This window comes from Podarcis cretensis, assembly GCF_951804945.1.
Source record: "Podarcis cretensis genome assembly, chromosome: 5".
Lineage (NCBI taxonomy): Eukaryota > Metazoa > Chordata > Lepidosauria > Squamata > Lacertidae > Podarcis > Podarcis cretensis.
In genome coordinates this window covers 19,452,291-19,474,767 of record NC_137174.1, presented here as the reverse complement: position 1 = coordinate 19,474,767, position 22,477 = coordinate 19,452,291, and the positions used below count along the sequence as shown (strand labels likewise).

The window sequence follows — 22,477 nt, the reverse complement described above, 5'->3', positions numbered from 1 at the left end:
GTTGCCAAACCATTGCAAAGTGCAGGATATTTTACTGGGTGAAGACTTTTAACAGCCTAGTTATGACCAGGAGGCTGCAGCTCTTCTTGATGACAACATGTCTGATACACACCAGACTAAAGGGGGGGGGGGTTATCCTTCCAAGTGTTATAAATAAACCTTACGATGGAATTTATTTCGCAACACCAGTAGTCCGGCCTCTATTTCACGGGATTCAGCCTACGGCAGCAGCAAAACAAAGTAGTAGGAAAACAAGAGCTCTCAGCCTGTCCAAATATTTCCAGAGCAGCGCTTATGCAATCTGCAGAACATTAAGTACTCAAGAATTGTGCTCTGTTGATAGGTGAAAGAACACGTTTGAAAAGCGACTCCATTTGCCAACCAGCTTTCAACAAATATGTACACAAGCTGTGCCTGCAGACTCTTCCTTGCAAGTCGCCACCGCCTCCTCCGCCTCCGCTGGCTGGAAATATTTCATAATGGATTATCCTTTTTACATCCAAGATAGTCAATGAGAAACAAGCAACAGAAAAGATAGCACTTTTCAAGCAGGCTGAAATTTCTATTTCCATTTTATTTAGTTTTTTAAGTAGGTGCCGGGTTTTACCAAGACATTGCACACAGCAGCCCCCTATATCTGAAACCTGTGGGTGCTGGTTACTGAAACAGCGTCTGCTTGTGTTCAGAGGCTGGGAGAGGCAGCTGCAGGAACCAAGCACAGGAAGGGTTTTACACACCCTTCCTTGCCCCTTTGCTGCAAATCACACTTTCTTCCTGCGGCTTTCCAGGTGATCATCCTTCAAATCTCAGGGCTGTCAACAGATTCCGGAGCTGAGCACTGGCATAAATTAAGCTCTGGGTTTAGGTTTCATAAAAATCTAAGGATGGATTCTGAGGACTTCAATGGACCCATTCACACGCAACCTCCTGTGGTAGAGCCAGTTGTCTTTGGTACAATCAATATTACACACACACACACTGCACAATCAAGTGGGTGCCTTATGTCCAATCCTCACCCCACTAGAACAGAAGATTGTGACTGAGTAGGGGTTGCCTATTATAACAGATACGCCTGTGTCTGAGAGGTCTGGCCTAACTACGGTAACAGAGGAGATAGGATCACAATACCTCAAGGACTGCCTCTACACATATGAACCGACTTGGACCATCATTTGAGGCCGTTTTTCGTGTGCCTCCTCCATGAGAGGTTCAGAGGATGGCAACACGGGAGCGAGTCTTTTCTGCAGTGCACCTCCAGGTAAGTTCAGGAAATAACACTGAACTAGACAGATACTGAATCAACTCGATTGTCTGTCTTGGTAGAAGGAAGCTTTCTATGTTCCATTTGGAACTGACTCTAGGGTTGCTGGAGGTGTTTTTCAAGTAGGACATTAATATGTCTGAACCAGAAAGGTCTATGGGCATGCAGGACAAAATTATCTATCCCTCCTGTAAGTGACCACCCAAGAAAGCATATGAGGTTCCAGCTAGATAAATATAACCAGGTCCCTTTCATAGGAAAGCCTGTATAGTTTCAGAGGAGGCTTGGCCATGTGATGCCTTGGAATTCATATCAAAATCCAAGGTTGTGCTTTGCATTTATTTAGGATGTTTATATCCTGCCTTTCTTCCAATATGATACTCAAGGCCACATGTACTGGATCCCCAGGCAGTCCCCCTTCCAGACATAGTCCAGATCCATACACTGGTGCCCTTTGGAGATCAAGCACCATTTCAGGCAAAATTACCTTTATGGAGAATACAGTTTTCCTGCCCTTAGGTAAAGGTAAAGGGACCCCTGACCATTAGGTCCAGTCGTGACCGACTCTGGGGTTGTGGTGCTCATCTCATTTTATTGGCCGAGGGAGCTGGCTTACAGCTTCCAGGTCATGTGGCCAGCATGACTAAGCTGCTTCTGGTGAACCAGAGCAGCGCACGGAAATGCCATTTATCTTCCCGCCGGAGTAGTACCTATTTATCTACTTGCACTTTGACATGCTTTTGAACTGCTAGGTTGGCAGAAGCTGGGACCAAGCAACAGGAGCTCACCCCGTCGCGGGGATTCGAACCACCGACCTTCTGATCAGCAAGTCCTAGGCTCTGTGGTTTAACCCACAGCACCACCCGCGTCCTTTATGTGCTTCTTAAGGGGGCTTACCCTATTTTGTCTATGGCTTGAACAAAGTCAACTGTCCTTTCCTCCATACTGGAAAATTTCAAATCCAATACATCAAACAGGTGAAGGGGGCAGGGTGAGTGAAACCCAGCCTATGTATGCAAGGAAGTCCACACACAAAAGAAACATTTAAGCTCTTAAAGGCTGTGTCAAAGCTTTACAAACCTTGCATTACTCTAGCAAATCTTTAAACAGCCAGGAATGGTGACAGTGAGTAAACAAAGGATTTTTCTAGTAATTCATTAGCAGGGTTATGTGCCTGAGGGACAGATTACCAACACAATTTACCTCAAACAATCTCCTGCCAGGCTTCAACCAAGAGTGGGAAAGAAAGGGGGAAAAAACCCACATTTTACAAATGCTACAAACCGGAGCATACCTTCAAGTGATGTGAAATTGGTTACTGGACCAATTTTAAGTTGTGATAGGAGTATGTAAACTTTCAAGTTAGCACAGAGTTCTGTCTCAAAAAGAATGAAAAAATGCTATGTAGCATAAAAACACGCACATTCCTAACAAAATGGATTGGCTCTTCAATGGCTGGCCCTTTAACTCTTCTAAGGATAGCCACATTAGTCTGCTGCAGCAAGAACTACCAGGTCTTGTTGCACTTCAAAGATTTACAGATTTCTTGTGGTAGATTTATTCCCTGCTTGGATGTTTGTAAAATAGTGGGATCCAAAGACCATGAAATGCAAGGGTTATAAAAGTTCAATTGTTTGTGTATTATTTTTTTAAAAAAACATTTTTGATGAAGCTGGCTCCGGTCTATGGAAGCTTATGCCATAATGAATGTACTGGTCCTTATAACAAGCCATTGTAATGGCGTAACACTAAAAGTTTTGATTGTAGGTTTGTGTGGGTTTTATATTTTTAAACTGTTATATGTTGCCTCAGCAGAAACACAACATATTTATTGTATTACGTTAATATGAGGACATCACCTTATCCATTTTTGATCTTCTCCTTTCTGGGATCAATATGCTACTGCATTGCACACAGTTCATGCTTAGGAGCATGAATGCTCTCTTAAACATATATACAAATGCAACATCTGCACACAGAATAAATGATGCAAATAAATGTATATATAGTTAGCTACTTTGAAAACTATATGTTAAAATAAGTTATGAAGATATCTGAGGAAATAAAAAGGTTTTGGAAAGAGCTGCAGCATCAGAAAGCAAGAAAGGAGAGGGAAGGCTACAGAGCTTACGTTTCAGTGAACAGTAAGGACAAAAGGGAGTATTAGTCATGAGATAAGCATGACCACTAGAATCCCTAGGTAGCCTCCTTCTGGCCTTAAGCTAGACTAGTTTGGCCCTCACCCTGCATGGATAAACATAGCTTTCTTATCCCTGTCAACGCTGTCTTTAATATTGTACAAAAAACATTTTTTTGTGATGTGTTTTAAAACCAACCCTTTAAAAATAGAAGACATTAAAAGACAAGGAAAGCTTGGACCAATTTAAAAGCTAAATAAAAATGATGTGTTGGCTTTTCTAAACTTGTACTGAAACCAAGCATTTAATCAATATTATGGATTACCCATTGGCCTCAACTCGTAGTATTTCTGCAATTGTGTTTAATGCCTATTATCACGCTCTTTATCAGGACATTGATCTGCTAGCTTTCAAAAATGTTCTACCATATTCCAGATTATTTTTTGGCATGAGTGTGCGTGCGTGCATGCCCCCTCCTCCCATTGCAGCATCCAGACTTGGTCGAGAGAAGAACGGTGACAGCCATCACCACTGGCAAGCAAAACAAAGCATATGGCAAGAGCCATTATTCCTGGGTTATTATTATCTCACACAATGGCAAAGGTTTGCATTAAACTCTTTCAAAGCACTGTTAGATAATGAGACTTCACCCTGAAAAATGTATCTGAAACACATATGCAAAGCTTTCTTAACTATACATTCATTTCCTGCCTCTCTAAAAAGAGATATTTCTGAAAATAACCAAGAACCCATCCAGGTACTATTTTGATCCAAGGATTCTACCAAGAGCGAGATTGTGAAATTCTAACCTTTGATAAGCAGGAAATTACGAGAAGTGCTCAAAAACTATTTAGTGAGTGAGATCCCTGCTTCATATGATACATTCTACTCATGCAGTAAGCAGAGGAAGGTGGGAGAGGCAAGTCTGAGGCTGAGTCTGAGGCTGTTCCCAACTGTTCCCAACCTCCCAACAGAATCTCAGAGACAAATCTGTGACTGAAGAAGTCCAGAGTCCACCCACAGATGAAAGATGTGCCAACATGAGCTTTTCAGGTAGGACACTATGTTATCAGATGCATAATGGGTTAAGCTAAGATCTTCTAGTGCCAAAGATTAGATTCAGTGGTAGGAAAGTATCTCAAAGTTGGGGAACCACAACTGTGAAGACCGTATCCTGAACCACCATCTCACTTCTGAGGCACTCTCAGGTGGTTGCTTCCTGATGTTCTAATAATTCAAGGAGTTCTTAAATATGGCCTCCACATCAGTCTTATCCATTCCTACTAAATTTAAATCATGGCACATAGATAAACATTTAGCCATTGTTCCACTCCAAGAGAAGAGATTTCCAAACTCTTGTGTAGGCAACTGAGGTACCCATTTCTTGGAATCTGTAAGCACTCCATCACTGTGAGGGTCTTTGTGGCTAGCTGGTGCCAACTTCATTATGGAAGACACTAATGAGTATTCATTGCAGCCAACATGCAATGCTCACAGCTTAGGGATTGAACACATGCTCTACATTCAGAAGGTCCTACAACTGCTTCAGTCTTCAGCAATTCCAGTTCAACAGAACCTGAGCTATTGGGATCCTGGAGAGCAGCTGTCAGTCATACTGAGCTGCTAAGAGTGAAACTTATTACAGTGGTACCTCGGGTTAAGAACTTAATTCATTCTGGAGGTCCATTCTTAACCTGAAACTGTTCTTAACCTGAAGCACCACTTTAGCTAATGGGGCCTGCCGCTGCATGATTTCTGTTCTCATCCTGAAACAAAGTTCTTAACCTGAGGTACTATTTCTGGTTTAGCGGAGTCTGTAACCTGAAGTGTCTGTAACCCGAGGTACCACTGTATTAGGCAGTTTCACATGTCATGCAGATACCATGCCAACTATAAAATGCCCCACTGTCTGCCACAGTGGTTTAGGCCTGTGAAGAACTGGCAGAAGCCCTTGTTTTTCCAAATGTTTTCTTGTGTCCTGTGGCTGCTGTCATTCAGAAACATGTACACTGCTTTCAGGTAATATACAGACAGTCCTTGTCTCTTAAGTGTAAGATCTTAAAGACATGAGGGAAATAGGCGTGAGGAAGCTGACTTTTGAAAGTGTAAATGAAGTGTATTAGGAACTGTACTGAGGGTTAGCAGCATGCCCTTCCATTCATTGAAGGCTTTCAGACACAGTTCATTCACACATGGATTTTCATCATTAAGTGAACACCTGCATGTATGAAGAGGTCAGGAATCTTTTTCTATGGGATCAGTTCACACATTCTACTACTGGACATCAAATGTACAGTAATCAAGTGGCGAAAAACCAAGGGATGCATGTGTGAATGCGAACGTAGCTTTTGTAAACAGGGGAGCACCGGTAGAATGAAAGATAGGCATCAGTATCTTTATGACAGCAGTAGCTCCTAAAACCCTGAGCTGCTTGAGGACTTGGGCTTTCTTTGCTCCTGGGAATTTAATACTTTAAATAGCTACAGGCAACTTGGCATTTGGAGGTGGGGGTAAGAAAAAGGGGACCCCACTCATTGCCACAACTTGCACCTTACTGCCAAATCATGATTGGATATATTTCTACAGTTCACAGACGTGCATTAACTTTATCCCTACAGGGCTTTAAAGGACCTTGCATACCAAGGGATTGTTATGAGCAAATTAATAGTTAAGAGTCATGCATTTAAAAGCCTTGTTTTAAATCAAGTCATAAGTAAATTTTAAATGTCTCTATTCCAGACTGGCATTAAAGCATGACAATTCAGTAATAACTCGGTAATTATTTCAGAGTTCCACAAAGAATATAATTTGCCTCTCATAAGAGGGTACAAGCTCCAATTGGCTGGACTGTATGGTGTACTCCCCACCCCAAGGCCGCCCAATTATTTCCATAGCAAACCATTAATATCAGAGAATGCTGAGAGAATTACCACAGCCCTCAGAGACTCTGCATTCTGCCCAGTTTAATGCTGCAACTGATGTTTGGAGGGATCACATGAAGGGGACTGGTTCATTTTAAAGGCTTGGGGGAGTTAATGACCTTCTGGAATAAGGACTCACTCAATGCTTCACAGTGGACTTCTCCACTGTCAAATGCTGCCTGAGTATACAACGCAATACCACACTGCCCACAGTCCAAGAAATAAAAAAAGGAGAAGCTTTAGACATTACTGTGTTCACATACAATAATCAGGCCACCAAGACTTGCTCCCCCTGAAGCCAAATGCAGCCCATCACCATAGAATGTGGCCCACCAGCAGCTCTCAAAATCTCCTGCTTTTGATGGCTGCAAAGGACTGCTCACCAGGCACCATCCTTGTGATTTCAGCTTGCTGGGTTATAAGTTGTGCTGGCTTCCTGTTATGAGTCCTGTGGAGTAGCTTTAGAAACTCAGATATATATGCTAGGCACCAAATTGTTCCTTAAACAAAGGTGACAGTTGCCAAAACGGAATGTCTAATTTGGGGGCAAGACGGCTCTAAAGTCTTATTTTTCAAATGATGGACTGACTGATTCTTAGTTAAACATCTGGCTAGTTCAGATGACAACCATGAGCTAGGTTAAGAACATTGAGAACTTAAAGAAGAAATGTTCCTTGATCCAGGGAAAGTCCACATATATACTGGCCTATTCAGACCTCTTTTTCTTAATGGTGACTGCTCCTGCTTAGGCTGCACTGAAAAGACAATTTGGTTCCAGAGATAACTGATAGAATTCTACAGGATGGGGCATCAGTGTGTGAAAACAGCTCAGTTTCAATGATCCCCAGAGGGTGGAGAAGTCAGGTGCCATCCTGGCACCCAGGGATCTTCACTTGGTCACAAATGGCCGAAAGCCAGTGCCTGGCTAATTTTGAACACTGTCATGGAGATGTCATGGAAGAAATGGCCCAATCCACAGGAAGCACTGGAAGAGTGTGTGAGAGCTTGATGAGCCCAGGTGGTGAAGTTGGGCACTCTGACAGAGATGTCAGAACCAGAGGGAGGCCACAAAGAAAGGGTCTGTTTCAAATGCTTAAGTTTTAGAAAAATACAATTTAGTTTTGTAATGTGTAGCCACTAAACCCATTTTTTAAAAATTGTAACGTGTGAAGCAGCCTGGCCGCTTTTGAGTGTTTCATCATACAAAGAGCAGTAGGTTTGCTTGTGGAGTTGGGGTAGCCTAATAGCATTACAAACTGCCCTTGCCAGCAGGATTAGGTTAACGCTGCACCAAGGGCCCAAAAGGTTTTAATAAATGGTAGGAAACATTTCAGGGAAACACAATGCAGCTAAAATGCAGGGCATATTTTCCTCTCCACTACTATACAGTAGTTTCAAGAGAATTTTGCCTTATGCCAGGGTGTGAGTGACACACACAAAAATAACAAAACTGTCATTTACCGTACATCTCCAGATGCAGAGATAAATCTGGAATGCATTCTGGGTAATGTAGGCCAACTTCCACAGCATTACCTAGCAGTGTAGAAAAGAAATTGCAGCCAGACAAGGAAAAACAAAGAATCCATGGCGCCTTTCCAGTACGCAGCCATCGGTCCTTGTAAGGCAGAGTGTGGATAATGCAAAACAAAAGTCATTATATTTCTAGAGCTCGAGAGCTGGTCTATTTTGATTACTATGGGCTGGTTTGCATGTCACAGTAAATAAAAAATAAAACATGGCTTACTGGGAATGAGCAGAATGATGATGCACACCACTTAAAATCACTCCCGCTTCACTCCAGCCTACCTGGAGGTGGGAGAAGCAAATCACAATGCTCAGCACTGCCCAAGGCAGAGGGTAAGTTTGCATGGCTACACCATTTGGGCCTACGCATGTTGAACCCAGTCCACCACCTAGCATGCGGTTGAAGCTAAAGAGATATATTACCTCCCAGCTTGGCCCCCACAGCTGGCTAATTATTTGAGAAGCTTAGGGAGTGATTGATAAAGAGCCATCCTCCATTCTCCTCCAGATGGACAAGGGGGATCATGCCCTACACACAGAGGCACATAAAACATGGATACGTTGTCTTTAAGAACCATTCACACACAAGAGAAAGAATATCTGCATATACGCAGGGCTATCTGGAAAGGTGTGCATTCTGAAAACAAAGCCTGCCAAAAGCTTCCTCTCTCCTTTCCACACAAATGGCACACCTCCCTGAGCAAGACACATGTTGCTTCCAAAAGACACCATCACTTCTTTGCAGTGCCGATGGCAAACTGCTGGTCCACTCCAAGCCGCAAGTGCCTCAGACGAATGTAGCCTGCATTTTGCTTACTGCTAATAATGCTGCTTCACTTCATTAAAAGCTGCTTATAATTTTATGCACTCTTGTTTGATTAATTAACCTCTGGTTAAAATGAATGAGCTCTTGATTTAGGGATGCTACTAATGTGACGCTGGTGAGCCATGGAGCACACACTGGTGAGCCATGGAGCACGCTTCCAATCATCCCTTTTTATTACCAATGTGGTGTTCAAGCTTCCTCCATCCAGCTTCCCCCTCTTTCTTCTCAAACCAAGCGACGACGGCATGCAAATGCTATTAGGGTGATGAGGGGGAAGATGCCATAATCCACAGCTGACCTAAAAATGTACAAGCCCTTTGCAGTCAAGAGTCTGTGCCATCAATGCATTAACACAGATCACAAGCACAATGTGGGAGAGGCGGGGGGAGGCAGAGAGAAGAAAAGGACCCAATGTGTGCAGAGCTGAATGATTTGCATGTCTGAACTCCGAAGCCTGGGATTTGTTTTCAAAATAGGAAAAGCAACAGAAGTGAAAAGGAGACATATTTCTATAAAAAGAGAATATCCATTATATGTGCTGTCCATAAAAACAGAGGCCCCCATTTTGCTTACATTAGGGATCAGCAACTGGGGGCGCCAGGGCCCAATCAAGCCCCTTGAGTCCCAGCACTCTTAAGCCCCATTTGCCAGACCAGTTACAAAGGAGTGGTATGGGAGTGATGGCTGTGACAATGGGACTTGCAGGCAGTCTATTTTGGGAAATGTTGGGAGGGGGAGTGCTATGCTTGACTTCTTCAAAGTGACCTTGCTGGTGGAGGGAAGGGAACTAGTTGTTAAGGGGGAGTCTACAGACTACTTTTCTGGCTATGCTATTCTTCCTCCAACCTGCAGGGGAAGATTGGGTTGGCAAAAACTAGCATAAAGTGTCAGTAAATGATGACTCCCAAGGTGTAAGTGAGCATGTGCTACCTCACATGGTAGAACATGTTTACTGTTTACATGTCATGGGTGTTAAGTCTGGGTGCCTTTCTAGAACATCTGTAAGCACCTTAATTCCTTCTCTGAAAAGGGGAAAATTAAAAAATCTAGAACTTTAAACTGTTGATACATATAATATAGGGCAATTATGTTTTTTGTGAGCGCTAAAGAAACATCCTCAGCTTTTTGATCAGTGTAGCAGGCTGGGGAAACTTAAAACAAAATATAATGGTGATGGTGTGCAGGGCAAGGGGTACTCAGGCAATGATCTATGGAGTGATAATGCAGGTGTCAAGAAGAACATAAGGGTGGCAAGTTCATTTAGGCAGAGTCTCCACACTTCAATGTTACATCAATTTAAGCACACCCTCCAATATTTTACAAAGAAAACAGTGTAAAAAATTGAGAGAGATACAACAGATAACTTCAATTGAAGAGAGTCTGCATATTTTACTACCACAGACAGTTGTGTGACAAATCCATAGCAGCAAAGCTTAATGACTGCTTGCTTCTTCCTACTTTATATGAGAGGCATATGGTCCAGCCTACTAGCCGAAAAGTAAGGAATTCAAATATTTCCATGGCAGTCAAATTCATGGAGGAATTAATGTTCATATCATTTTAAGCTATGGAATATCTGTTCATTGCTGAATATAGTGACTCATCAGAATCTGATCCTAAGCATGAATGAAAATCTATCTTTCAAATTCTCTCCAAGAATGTAATTTCCTAACCTTCTAGCAAACATCCAGTCTCCTCCACAAATCCTGGGTACAGTTGCACCAATTATCACCATCAATTCTAAAGTGCCCATAATAAATAGATATGTGCTGTATATTTGAAAAACAAAACTCAAAGTAATTGATTTCTGTTTAGCATACTGACAATGCTTATGTTTTCCTTAAGTATTTTGCCAGTTACAGGTTAAGGGTACTTGTAATATACACTCTATTAAAGCCAAGAGGTGATTTGACTTGAACTCCTATCTAAACAGTGTACGTATGGGTGTGTGATATATACCGTATTTTTCGTCCTATAGGGCGCACCAGCCCATAGGGTGCCCCTAGTGTGGTTTTTTTTTGGGGGGGGGGATAAAGAAAAAAAATTATTTCCCCCCCAGGCGCAGGGCTGGGGCGGGGAAAGCCCGAGCTTTCCCCGACCCCAGCCCCCAGAACAGGCTGCTATCCGCAAGCCTTGGGAGCCCCGCAGGAAGTTCCCACGGGGCTCCCCAGGCTTGCAGGTATCTGCCCGAAGCCCAGGGTGCACTGCTCAGCGTGCCCCAGGCTTCGGGATGCAGGCTGCTATCTGCAAGCCTGGGAAGCCCAGCAGGAACTCTCGCCGGGCTCCTAAGGCTTGCGGAGAGCTGCCTGAAGCCCGGGGTGCGCTCCCCTGCGCTCCCCGGGTTTCGGGCTGCAGGCTGCTGTCTGCAAACCTTGGGAGCCCGGCGGGAACTCCCGCGGGCTCCCAAGGCTTGCGGATAGCTTCCTGAAGCCTGGAGAGTGAGAGGGGTCGGTGCGCACTGACCCCTCTTGCTCTCTAGGCTTCAGAGAAAGCCTGCATTCGCCCCATAGGACGCACACACATTTCCCATTCATTTGTGGAGAGGAAAAAGTGCGTCCTATGGGGCAAAAAATATGGTATATCTATATAGACAGCAGATGACTGTTTTTTTCTAGGCTACCCCAGCAGTGGTCAGCATTGCACCTTCCCAACATGACACAAGGGAGAACTTGGTTGCTGGGACCCCTCATAGACAAAGAAAGGAAGGAGGAATTCTATGCTTCAAGGTATTGTGGCTTCAAAAGTCTCCTATATCTCTTTTCCCCGACACTACAATGTGCAAAAAGTGTGGCAAACATGCTGAATGGGTATTGCACACAGGTGAGCTATCGCTGGCATGAGTGAAACAATCAAACAGCTGGGATATGTGTTTCCCACAACGGAGACCAAGGGTGGGGATGCACTCTCACTGGTATGTAAGCAAACTGTGGCTGAATGCCAGGCACCCTGTCCCAACCACTGCTTCGACTTGCCATACCCTTACATGTACCTTCGCTTGGAGAAAAACAGCTTGGCCTCAGATCTGTGTGTCAAAAGAGGTCATGCAGGTGTTGCGCTTTGCTTTCAGTCGCTGAGTTCATGCTGCCTGTGCCATGGCAGTTTCTGTTATGCAGAGCACTGCGATTTTGCTGTGCCTAGTGGGCTATGTGTTACGTGTGAAATGGGACTGGGATAAATCCTATCCCTGTGAGTATATTGGCTCCTACATTAGCTGCCTCATACAGGGCCAACATTGTCATGCCAGCCCATGACTGGGGGGCACCAGGAATGTTGCCATGGAGGCAGCAGTTGTTTCAGCCTGCTGCTGTTCCAGCAGCGTTGCCACAGGGTGTGGCCTTTGTTGTTTGAGTCTGTGCTTTTTGTAGCAGCAGTTTTCTCTCGGCTTTTGCGGTGAGCATGTGTAGGATGATGACTAAGTTACGCCAGTGTTGCATCAGTGTAAGGACAACAGTGTTGCTTTGGCATGGCTGCAGACTTAACAAACACTTTCTAAGGTAATATGCTCTACAATGGGACATTCTGATGAGACACGCATGGTACTGCACTTTAAAGTCTTTATAGTGCAGTATCATGCTTGTCTCAGAAGACTTTATATAGTGCAGTACCATGGGAATATTCCCAAGCAGATGCAACCTTATCCTGTTCCTCTAGAGACAGCCTAGGCCAGCTTCTGCCAAACAGCAAGTTAGACAATTTTAAGGCCACAACAAGTGTTAGCAGTGGCCCCTTCTTAACTGTGGTTACAGGATACATTGGTATCAACATTAGCTCCTGGGATAACCAGGAGTCCCATTGAACTAGGATTCAAAACTAGTATTAAACCATGCCTTTGAATCCTACTTAAATGGAAGCCCAATCTGGTCTTAGCCTTGGCAAATATAAATACTGATGTGTCCTTTACCTGCGTTTGTGAGGGAAGGGGAAGAAAGAGAAGGAGCTCATACTCCTGCCGCTCATTCCCAACCTCATAGCTGCAGTTAAAAGGAAACTCGCATTGGCTCTGCACCAGCACATCTATGAATCCAGAAAAAAAACATCAGAAGCTCTCTCTATCTGTTGCATTTGTATCCCACCCATCTTTCCTAGCAGTTTATCCCAACATACCGCAGGTTATAAAAATGTTTCACGCAGACATTTTTTCTGATCATTGTTTCCCCATTTGTTGTTTCACTGTACATCTTTGAAGTTTTTAATGTGATGTACACACAAAGATACTTACATGAAAGGTGGTATATTTCTAGTGAAGAGATAATGTTTAAGGTATACGGGTAAATGCTTTTGAATGTTCAAGAAACTTCACATACAGTATTGCGTTGTAATCCTTCCAATAACGCTGTAAGGTAGGTAAAGTTTGTTACTGTCATATTTCAGACAGGAAGTGGAGACGGGAGGCGGCTGTCTTCCATGGCAGAGGAATATGTGAACTTCCCGATTCAGTTTTGTTTCTTAGACCAGAGGTAGCCAATCTATGGTCATCTAGATCAGGCTTCCTCAAACTCGGCCCTCCAGATGTTTTTGGGCTACAACTCCCATGATCCCTAGCTAGCAGGACCAGTGGTCAGGGGTGATGGGAATTGTAGTCTCAAACCATCTGGAGGACCGAGTTTGAGGAAGCCTGATCTAGATGTTGGACTCCATCAGTCCCAGCCAGCATGACCAGAGTTCAAAGATGATGGGAGTTTTAGTCCAACATCTGGAGGGCAACAGGTTAGCGATACCCCTGCCTGAAACAGGTCTTATCCCATGTTATGCTAGCAACCCTGTGAAATACAACAGGTCAAGAGACAGGAGCTTACCCAAAGCAACTCACTGAACTTCTGATTGATCGAACACTTTAACCAGTGCTGGCTTTATGACAATGTCATGCCTAAAGCAGATGTGTTTTAAAAAAAACTTTTTTATTTTTTTACTCTGCATATTGCAGGAGTACCCACTGCTGTAGCATGGCTGACCTGGTGCCTGGATAGGAGACCACTGAAAATCCCATATGAACTGCCCTCATGCTCTCTGAAAGTAAATAATAAAGTGGGGGGGGGGGTTGGAATCCTAAAACAGGCCTCCTACATTCTTTTATTTTTTTGATGTGCGGAAAATTGGAGGTTACTCACCAAGAAACTATGACCTCTTCTTTCATGGCAGTGCTTTTATACAAGGAAATGGCTATAAACTCTGTATCACAAATGAAAAACCACACAGTAGAATTTAGGAAACTATGGGGCTCAAGCCAGGCGACTTAAATGGTGAACAAAACTCAGTTGCTGCCTTTGAATTCAGCACTGCTGGCATCTCGTTACAAAATGACATATCGTGTCAGCAGCAGGATTAAGAAATTATTTCTCTCTTTCTCCATTCCCATGCTATAGGAGTTGTTGTGTCACAAATTGATGAGAGTAACTGGGGACAGATGATGGACATACACATTATTTCCTTCCTGTGATCCCTCTCCTATAAAGAACAAAGCAGGCAACTTAAGTACACAAACTTCTCCAGCTCATATATAGACCACAGTTGGAGTGATGTTTTTCACCATGCAGATTCCATCAGAACTGCATATTTATCTTGTACTGGAAAGAAAGAATAATCAAGACAGACCTCTATGGGTGATAAAGGAAAAGAAACTTGCCTATTTAATCTCCACAGTTTTGTTTTCCCTAGTCATGGATTCAGGGTAGACACTGCCTGTAGTGCTGTGATCTATATATCACACACACCACAGGACACGTATACAGATCTACACTTCTAATTCATTAACAAAAAATCATATGATACATTGCAATTGCAAAAGCTACAAATATTATCTTAGTAATCAATAGACTTGTAGGCAAAGTGCTGCAAATTATGGCTGGCTTTGGGAGCTGACCAAGGCCTGTGTTCACCACTCACGCTGCCTCCAGTATTCAAGGTGGGCAGATCACATCACACTGAGCTTTGGAGGCATTTCAACATGGCCAGGACCCAGTACAATCACAAGGGCAAGTCTCTCCCTACTTTACTCTCCAGCTGAAAGGGGAATGGGCTCACCCCCTGTTGTACTGAGCCCCAGAGATATTCAGAAAGCAGTGAAATGCCTGGCTGAGGCTCAGTGCAACCTCAGGAAAACAGACCCTTCTGTGCCTGGAGGGAAGCCATGGGATAGATTAGCAACTAATAGTTTGTCTCTCCAGAACGAACCAAGAGCTGTGAACAAAGAATAAACTTTGGTTTCCTGCTTGTGATATGTATGTCTGGAATGAGACAAAACACAAGATTGGGTTAGAGCATAATTCTAAGACTAACCATAGCTTAGCCTTGGATAACATAGCTGCAGCAGGAGGGGGAAAGGGTGCAGTAGTCACAACCTTCATTTTGGGAGCCTACACATTTGCTAGTTCTTGCTAAGGCATGATTTACCTTAGCATTGTGTGTGAACTGGGTCAACAGCTGCTTTTATCCAAGGCCACCTGGTACATTTGCATCCAAATAAGGTTCTGGCCAGGGACTTCCCAGCTCAGAGCTCATCTTCTTGTTAACCACAGTTACGCTTATACCTGTTAGTACAGGGGTCAGCAAACCTACTGCGCCTTGGACTGGTGTCTCCAGCGCCGATTGCACAGTGGGCTGGAGAGCAGTGGAGCGTGTATCCATACGCGTGTGCACAAGCTATTTCCGGTGCACTTCCAGGTCGGAGGAGCACCAGAAATAGCTTGTGCGCATGTGCAAGGGCCTCCTCCGACCCAGATGTGCACCTGAAATAACACTTGTGCATGTGCAAATAACGCTTGTGCATGTGCACAAGCTATTTCCGGTGCTCCTCCGACCTGGAAGTGGACAGCCGCGAGGCGCAGCACCAGTAAGAGGGGGCAGCGGCAGTTGCCGTGGGCCGAATAAATGAGTCCCTCGGGCCTTATCTGACCCGCGGACCTTAGTTTGGGGACCCCTGTGTTAGTAGGTACAAGACAATGGCAGTCTAGTGATCTGTGGATCACTCTCAATAGAAAATGCCACCAGCTTTAGCTAAAGTGTTTTTGAGTCAAATTTGGAGACTCCTGCTTAGATGAAACCTTTTAGGAATTTAAAAGGGAAGCAAAAAAAGAAAATCAAGAAGACTAGTGAAGTATTTAGCTTGTGGGAGTGGTGCCATACATCCCTTATTTTAAAGATGAGCAGCAAAGGAAAAATACATAGCACATTCTTAGCAATGGAAAGCAACGAAATAACTAGGTCACGGCAAGGGACTGAAATTTGCCAAGGATCTTAGCAAAGCTTATATGGTACTTCCCATATGCAGCAAAGCTAATCTTATGGTGATGCTTGTGGAATTTCTATCAGGCTTGAATTCTGAATTTTACAAGTTTTTACAAGTTTCACTTCGTAGAGAAAACACTATGCAAATGCTAGCTGTCTATACATAATGGTGACCTTAAACCGCACACCCAACTCAAGCATAAATATTTGTTCTTATCGGCAAATGATCACTGAGAAGACAGCCCTACACTGCTGCAAGTGCCCTCAGAAATGGTTTGTGCTTGCCCAATTAGGAATTTCAACTTCAAACTTATCTCAAAGGTTTGGTTTAAAATAAAATCCAAACACTAAGTAAATATCCTGCTGAAAGACTGCTCTAAGCTTTTGGAACGCTGCACTTGATTTATGTAACAGCACAGAAAAACACAAACAAAGCAGGCTTACCACACCAAAAGATAAGTTATTAGAGACACTGCTTAACATACCAGAGTGTCACACACCTAAAATATGTTAGCTAGAAGCAGTATCACCTTTCAGTTTGGAGATTGCAGAGATATAAACGAAGGTTAAGAAGAAGAAAATACTTCATTTGTGTTTTTAAAAAGTGAAAGATAGTGATTTTTTTAAAATTCTGAACAAAGTACTTATGATGGTAAAAATGGTAAATGTCCCTCCTAATAGTGTACGGATACATTTAAGTCCCCTGCATATGCCATCTGTTTCCCAGATCATCCTGTGACAGGGACTGGCACCCTTGTCTTCATCAAGGGCCATATTTTTTCAGGGGGTAATCTGTCAGTTGGTAGAGTGCTACATACAAGCACTGGGCAGGATCAGCCCTTTTCACGCTCTGCCACTTCTCTCTTCATCTCTGCCACCTCTCTCACCCACAGCCACCATTTTTCAGATTACGCTGAGGGAAGATGTGGCCATAGGGCTGCTGCTTGCTCACATGTGCGCTATGGAAGCGCAGCAGCTCAGCCAAATGTCTCAAGAGGTTTCTGCTGCCTGCTCCTTCAGATTCTCCACACCCAAACACACACGCCACCGCCACAATACAATACAATGCTGACATACAGCTCTGCTTCTCCATAACATCTGGGTCAGGAGAGGCTGTCCATGATGTGGACCATAGTCCGCAAACAGTGGTGAACTGGATGAGGGCCGGAAAACTGAGCTTGAACCCTGGGGAAATGGAGGCACTGTGGATTGGTGGATCCTGTGTCTGGGAGACTGGACAGTCCATATTCTAGATGGGCAGTTTAGGCATCCCCCTTGAGCCATCTTTGTCGCTGGAGGCTCAGGTAGACTTGGTGACTAGAAGTGCTGTTTTGGCATGCCAATTATGGCCACTCTTGAACAGGGATAGCCTGGCCATGGTGATTCCTGCATTGGTAGCCTCAAGGTTTTTTGCAATGTGCTGGGGGGGGGGGGGAGCTGATGCAAAACGTTGTGGCTAGATATGAAGAGTCTATTGCAGGCACAGGCAAACTCCGGCCCTCCAGATGTTTTGGGACTACAATTCCCACCATCCCTAGCTAACAGGACTAGTGGTCAGGGATGATGGGAGTTGTAGTCCCAAACATCTGGAGGGCTGGAGTTTGCCTATGCCTGGTCTATTGCCAGCACACAACACTAGTGCCCAAAAGCTTGCACAGGCTGCCCCTATGCTACCAGGCCAGGCTCATGGTTCTTGCATTTATTTAGAAGGCCCTTAACAACTTGGATCCAGGGTATCTCACGGACCACCTTACTTATAAAGGTAAAGGTACCCCTGCCCATATGGGCCAGTCGTGTCCGACTCTGGGGTTGCGTGCTCATCTTGCTTAAGAGGCTGGGAGCCAGCGCTGTCCAAAGACACTTCCGGGTCACGTGGCCAGTGTGATGAAGCTGCTCTGGCGAGCCAGCACCAGCGCAGCGCACGGAAACACCGTTACCTTCCTGCTATAAAGCAGTACCTATTTATCTACTTGCACTTGGGGGTGCTTTCGAACTGCTAGGTGGGCAGGAGCTGGGACCGAACGACGGGAGCTCACCCCGCCACGGGGATTTGAACCGCCGACCATGCGATCGGCAAGTCCTAGGCACTGAGGTTTTACCCACAGCGCCACCCGCGTCCCCCACCTTACTTATATCCCTGCTCAATCAATCAGTCTGCAATTGTTTTGTTTAAAAAGCTGACCTGAAAATGCACCAGCCTTTTAGGCTATATTTCTCCCTCTATACACACTTTCCCATAATCTATTGAACTCTGTATGTACAATACATGAATTCTTATGTGCACTTTCCCCTAATACATGATTTCTAGCACACACTTTTTGATTGGAGAACTGCACTGCAAAATTTGGAAAAGCGCAAATTTTGAAAGATCTCAGGTTGTATATTGTTTTGTGAACTGCTAATTCCTCTCTGCATCCCTAGCCACTTTGGCTACATAAGAATCCTCACTTGAACAATGAACTTGCTAGTTGTATATAGGATTTCAAATAAGCAGTATTGTCAGAATGCCAGAGAACTGGAGGGACCCTGGTTAGAAAAACTAGTAAACCAGGCACCAGAAGCTCAAAAGTGTGGATAGTCTCACCTGCATGATTTTTGCGGCAGCTTCAAAGGACCCAAGAACTAGAAATGAACTTTCCTGGTGATGCTAGATTTTTGCAAGAGCTGCCACCCAGGTACGCAGATCAGCCCAGACATGCACACTCACTCATCTAGTTACCAATTCCAGACACAGCTCCAGTCTGAATGAATTTGTCTTACAAATTTGCTCCTTCAGATCAGCATTTTTCCTCCCTTTCCTCCCAAACCTTTTCAGCTCCTTCCAGTCTCTGTGGTTCATGGACTACCTGACTAAAGCAGAAAGAACCTTGTATTTTTAGTCAAGACTTTGGGGATCAATTGGGTGGTGGGTGCTTTTTTTGTTTTTGTTTTAAGAGTGTGAGAAAGGGAGGGACATATTTCCCTTCTCCCTCCCTCTCTCTCTCTCTCTTTCTCTCTCTCTCTCTCTCTCTCTCTGCAGATTAAGTCCCCTGCAAATTTGGCACACATTCTTGCATAAGGAAGTAAGAGACAAAGCAACAGACAGGTAATTACATGGCATGAGCTTCAGGGAAATCCAGTTGGCTCTGGAAGAAGCCTTCAATTGGCCAGCTGGTTCCCAAATGCTTCTCAAAGAAGGGCTAGTCCTATAAAGTCTGGTGCTCTGTTCTAGTACACAAATGACCAGCTATAAGAGGCTGAATAATATTTTTCCTCACTTCCCATCTTCTTCACTGTGAACCAAGCAGGAAAGACTTTTCCATATTCACCTGCTTCTATGCAACTTGACACCCAAAGTGTGTTGGGGTGGTAATAATATTTATTCTATATGGTACTATATATATATATATCCTACCAAAAGTGCACAATTACAAATTACTTCCCTTATTACCAGAAGTGTTGCTCTTTCCTTCCCAATATTGCAAACGGTTAAAAGGAATGCTTCTTAATGCTTGGAAAGGATTATGGACAGGATTTTCAGAAGGACCCTTGTGGAAAACCAAGTGTCAAATCCAGGATTCCCCTCTGGTACCCTTGAGAACATCCCTCACAAAAAACACCTGCCCAGTATAATCAGGCATAAAATACACATCTTGCCTACAAAATGGGAATGCCATACACTTGAAGACAGAAGCACATCTGCAGTTAAGAGCCTGCAAAGGCTTCAGAGGGGCAAAGTGGAGAAGGACGGCAATGATAAATGGGTGGGTTAGCTACGGAAATTAAGTGCACCAAAGTTAAATAGCCAACAAAAATAATTATTAGCTCACTTTACATGCATTCGCAATTCATGTCAGTGGCTAGTAGAGGAAACAGTCTGTGACTGTTGAGAGTGTGCATTGTATGTAAGAGAATGCTAAGGATGTGTTTGAGATATGTTACTCTGGGACAGGAGTAGGTTGTAGTTTCTGCTCAGTTATTTTGTCTAGTTGCTAATGATACTTTATACCTGGATTTCTTTTTCGTATTTTTGTGTTTAACTTATACTTGTAAAGTTGTTCTTTCGTTTCAGATAATATTTGCTTTGCTGCTAATTATTCTGCTTGTCTTTTTGTAATTGAATTTTGTTTGTAATGTTTTATTTTGCTGATTGCTTTTTTGCATTTTAACTTCTATAAATTGTGGTTCTATAAATTGTGGTTACATCTATGAAGATGTAAGTATCAGCAGAAGATCCCACTACTAAGCAAATTGCTCATAATTCGAAGTTTGATTTGCTGACCTTGCAAGGTATTAAAAGGAAAGTAAGTTGCCCTGTCACATGTCTAAAGAAAAACACAACTTTTTCTTTACAAATCCTGAAGCAAATATTTTTTTAAGGAATTTGCCACCAATGAGAAAATGACTTGTATAAAAAGAGAAATTCTGAATAAATGTAAAGATATTTAGTGGGCCTTCCTTGACCTTCAAATATATGTGAAGGGGGATATAGTTTTATGAGAAAAAGTTTGATGAGTTTATTCTGGACCAAATATTTTGGAAGGCAGTGTTATTTTGTTATATGATTCTGTTTCTAATCAATAAGAATGAACTGTATATTTGGATGTTATATGTTTTGAAGTGAGTTGGTATAAGACTATTCACTATAATATTGTATTCGTTTTGTTGTTGTATGGCTGCTGATGTGTTGTGAGTCACTTTTGGAAGATTTGTGTGGAAAAGTAGCATGCAAACTGAAGTAATAACTACCACTACTCACCACCCTGCTTAAGATATTGGGAGCAGGCTTTGGGAAGAGGTAAGTGCCTCTTGTCCACTTAAGATTTACATCAGCATCTCAGCTAACCATGAAAAATGTTCACCAGGGTTCCCCTTAGCTAGGATTGGAAGCTAGTTAAGGACATCTAGTTAGAACCAGCAGAGAAAATATTTTGCTGGAGAGGAGAAGAGGAGAGCAGGAACCACATGATTCTGAATGATCTCCCAGCATTATGTCTATCCTAGCCCTTGAAAGGAATGCTGTCCATGCAAGGAATACAAACTGGAATGTGTGTACAAAATGTATCAAGAGCACTGCCTCCTAATACATAAAAAACATTAAATATTGTAAAGGGAGGGGCAGCAATTAATGTAAGCTCAGAAGTGACGTATGAATAAAAATTTCTGCACAGACAAACTAATCTAGACCTCTTCCCTGCCCCATGAGAAAACTTAACAGGAAGAAACTTAACAGGCAGAACACCTAAACGGGAAAATAATTACCTTTTAACTCTCTGAAGAGGTCACCATCAATTAGCTTACAGGAGCTCTTAACAAACAGGGAGAAAAGGTGGAAGGGAGCTGGAAGCGATGCCTGAATCCACAATGCACAAGGTTTTTCCTAATAGAAACATAAGGGAAAAAACAAAGTAGTTAGTTATCCCTTTTCAGGTCTTTTGATGGAGCATATGATAACCACTAAAAATGGAAACAATGCTAACACAACATAGGCTGGGACTCAATACTGCAAAGATCCTATCTTATTACTGTATCAATAACACACATTTGAACGCATTTTAGATTGAACTATTTAAAGTTGTATGTATCTTCAAGACCTAATTTCAGTTAGCTAATTGTTGTAGAAGTACCTTAACAAATGTCTTACCTCAGTTAGGCAGACCAAGGTGTTTATATATATTTCACAAACACACACACACACACACACACACAGAGAGAGAGAGAGAGAGAGAGAGAGAGAGAGAGAGAGAACCCTCAACACGTGCATTTAACTTGTTAACATTTAACTTTACGCAATAGATAGATAGATAGATAGATAGATAGATAGATAGATAGGGTGGAAAGGGGGTAGGGGTCCAGGAGGAAAAAGACTTTGGCAATCACACCTGCCATTGCACCCATTGTGTTTTGACTATATGCAATTCTGGCTTTAGGCACAACCCCCAGAATGTAATCCCTATGTGAGCTGAGGACTTACTTCCCGAGTTGAGGGATTACACATATATGCAAAGTGCTTTATGACCATTCTCTTAGTCATCCCTGCCAAAACCTTAAGAGGTAAGTGATTAATATTCTGATTTTACAGATGGGGAACTGACGCTGAGTAATGGTGGCTTCTTCCCTAAGGCCACCCAGGGAGAGTCTCACCAATATCTGACCAGTCCAAACGCAGCACCCCAAACAATGAACCAAATGGCAACTCAACTTTCCCAACCTGACCAGTGTTGACATAATAAAAACGCAAGTAAAAGAGCCGAGACAGACAGTGTAATCAGTGATACATCCCTCTCAATTAAACTGTTATAACACTAAGATGCTTTAGGCGATATTATGATGAAGTCTCCCATGACCTTAGACAGAAAAACTACAGAGATACCTAGGTGGCAGAGCCAGTTTATAATTGCTGTGCTAGTTAAATCTAAAGTGCCTCAACATTTGTAGGTTTTACAGCACAATCCTAACCTTGTCTACTTAGAAATGTGTCCCATGGAATTTGGTGGGGCTTACTCCCAGGTAAATAGGGCTAGGATTGCAGTGTTAGTCTCCCATCTATCAGAGAACAAAAAGAGAGGAAAGATACAATCTACTAAGCATCCTTACAGCACAT

General features: G+C 43.2%; 1 protein-coding gene across 10 annotated transcripts in view; it reads right to left on the bottom strand.

Annotated features, from left to right (window-relative positions):
* The window catches only part of ZMIZ1 (zinc finger MIZ-type containing 1), a 383,046-nt gene that overhangs the window by 284,536 nt on the left and 76,033 nt on the right, over positions 1 to 22,477 (bottom strand). For all 10 annotated transcript variants that reach the window (XM_079977006.1, XM_079977001.1, XM_079977009.1 and 7 more), the window contains exon 2: positions 21,136 to 21,253. The gene's annotated coding sequence lies outside the window, so the exon portion shown is untranslated. The remainder of the gene's footprint in view (positions 1 to 21,135; positions 21,254 to 22,477) is intronic.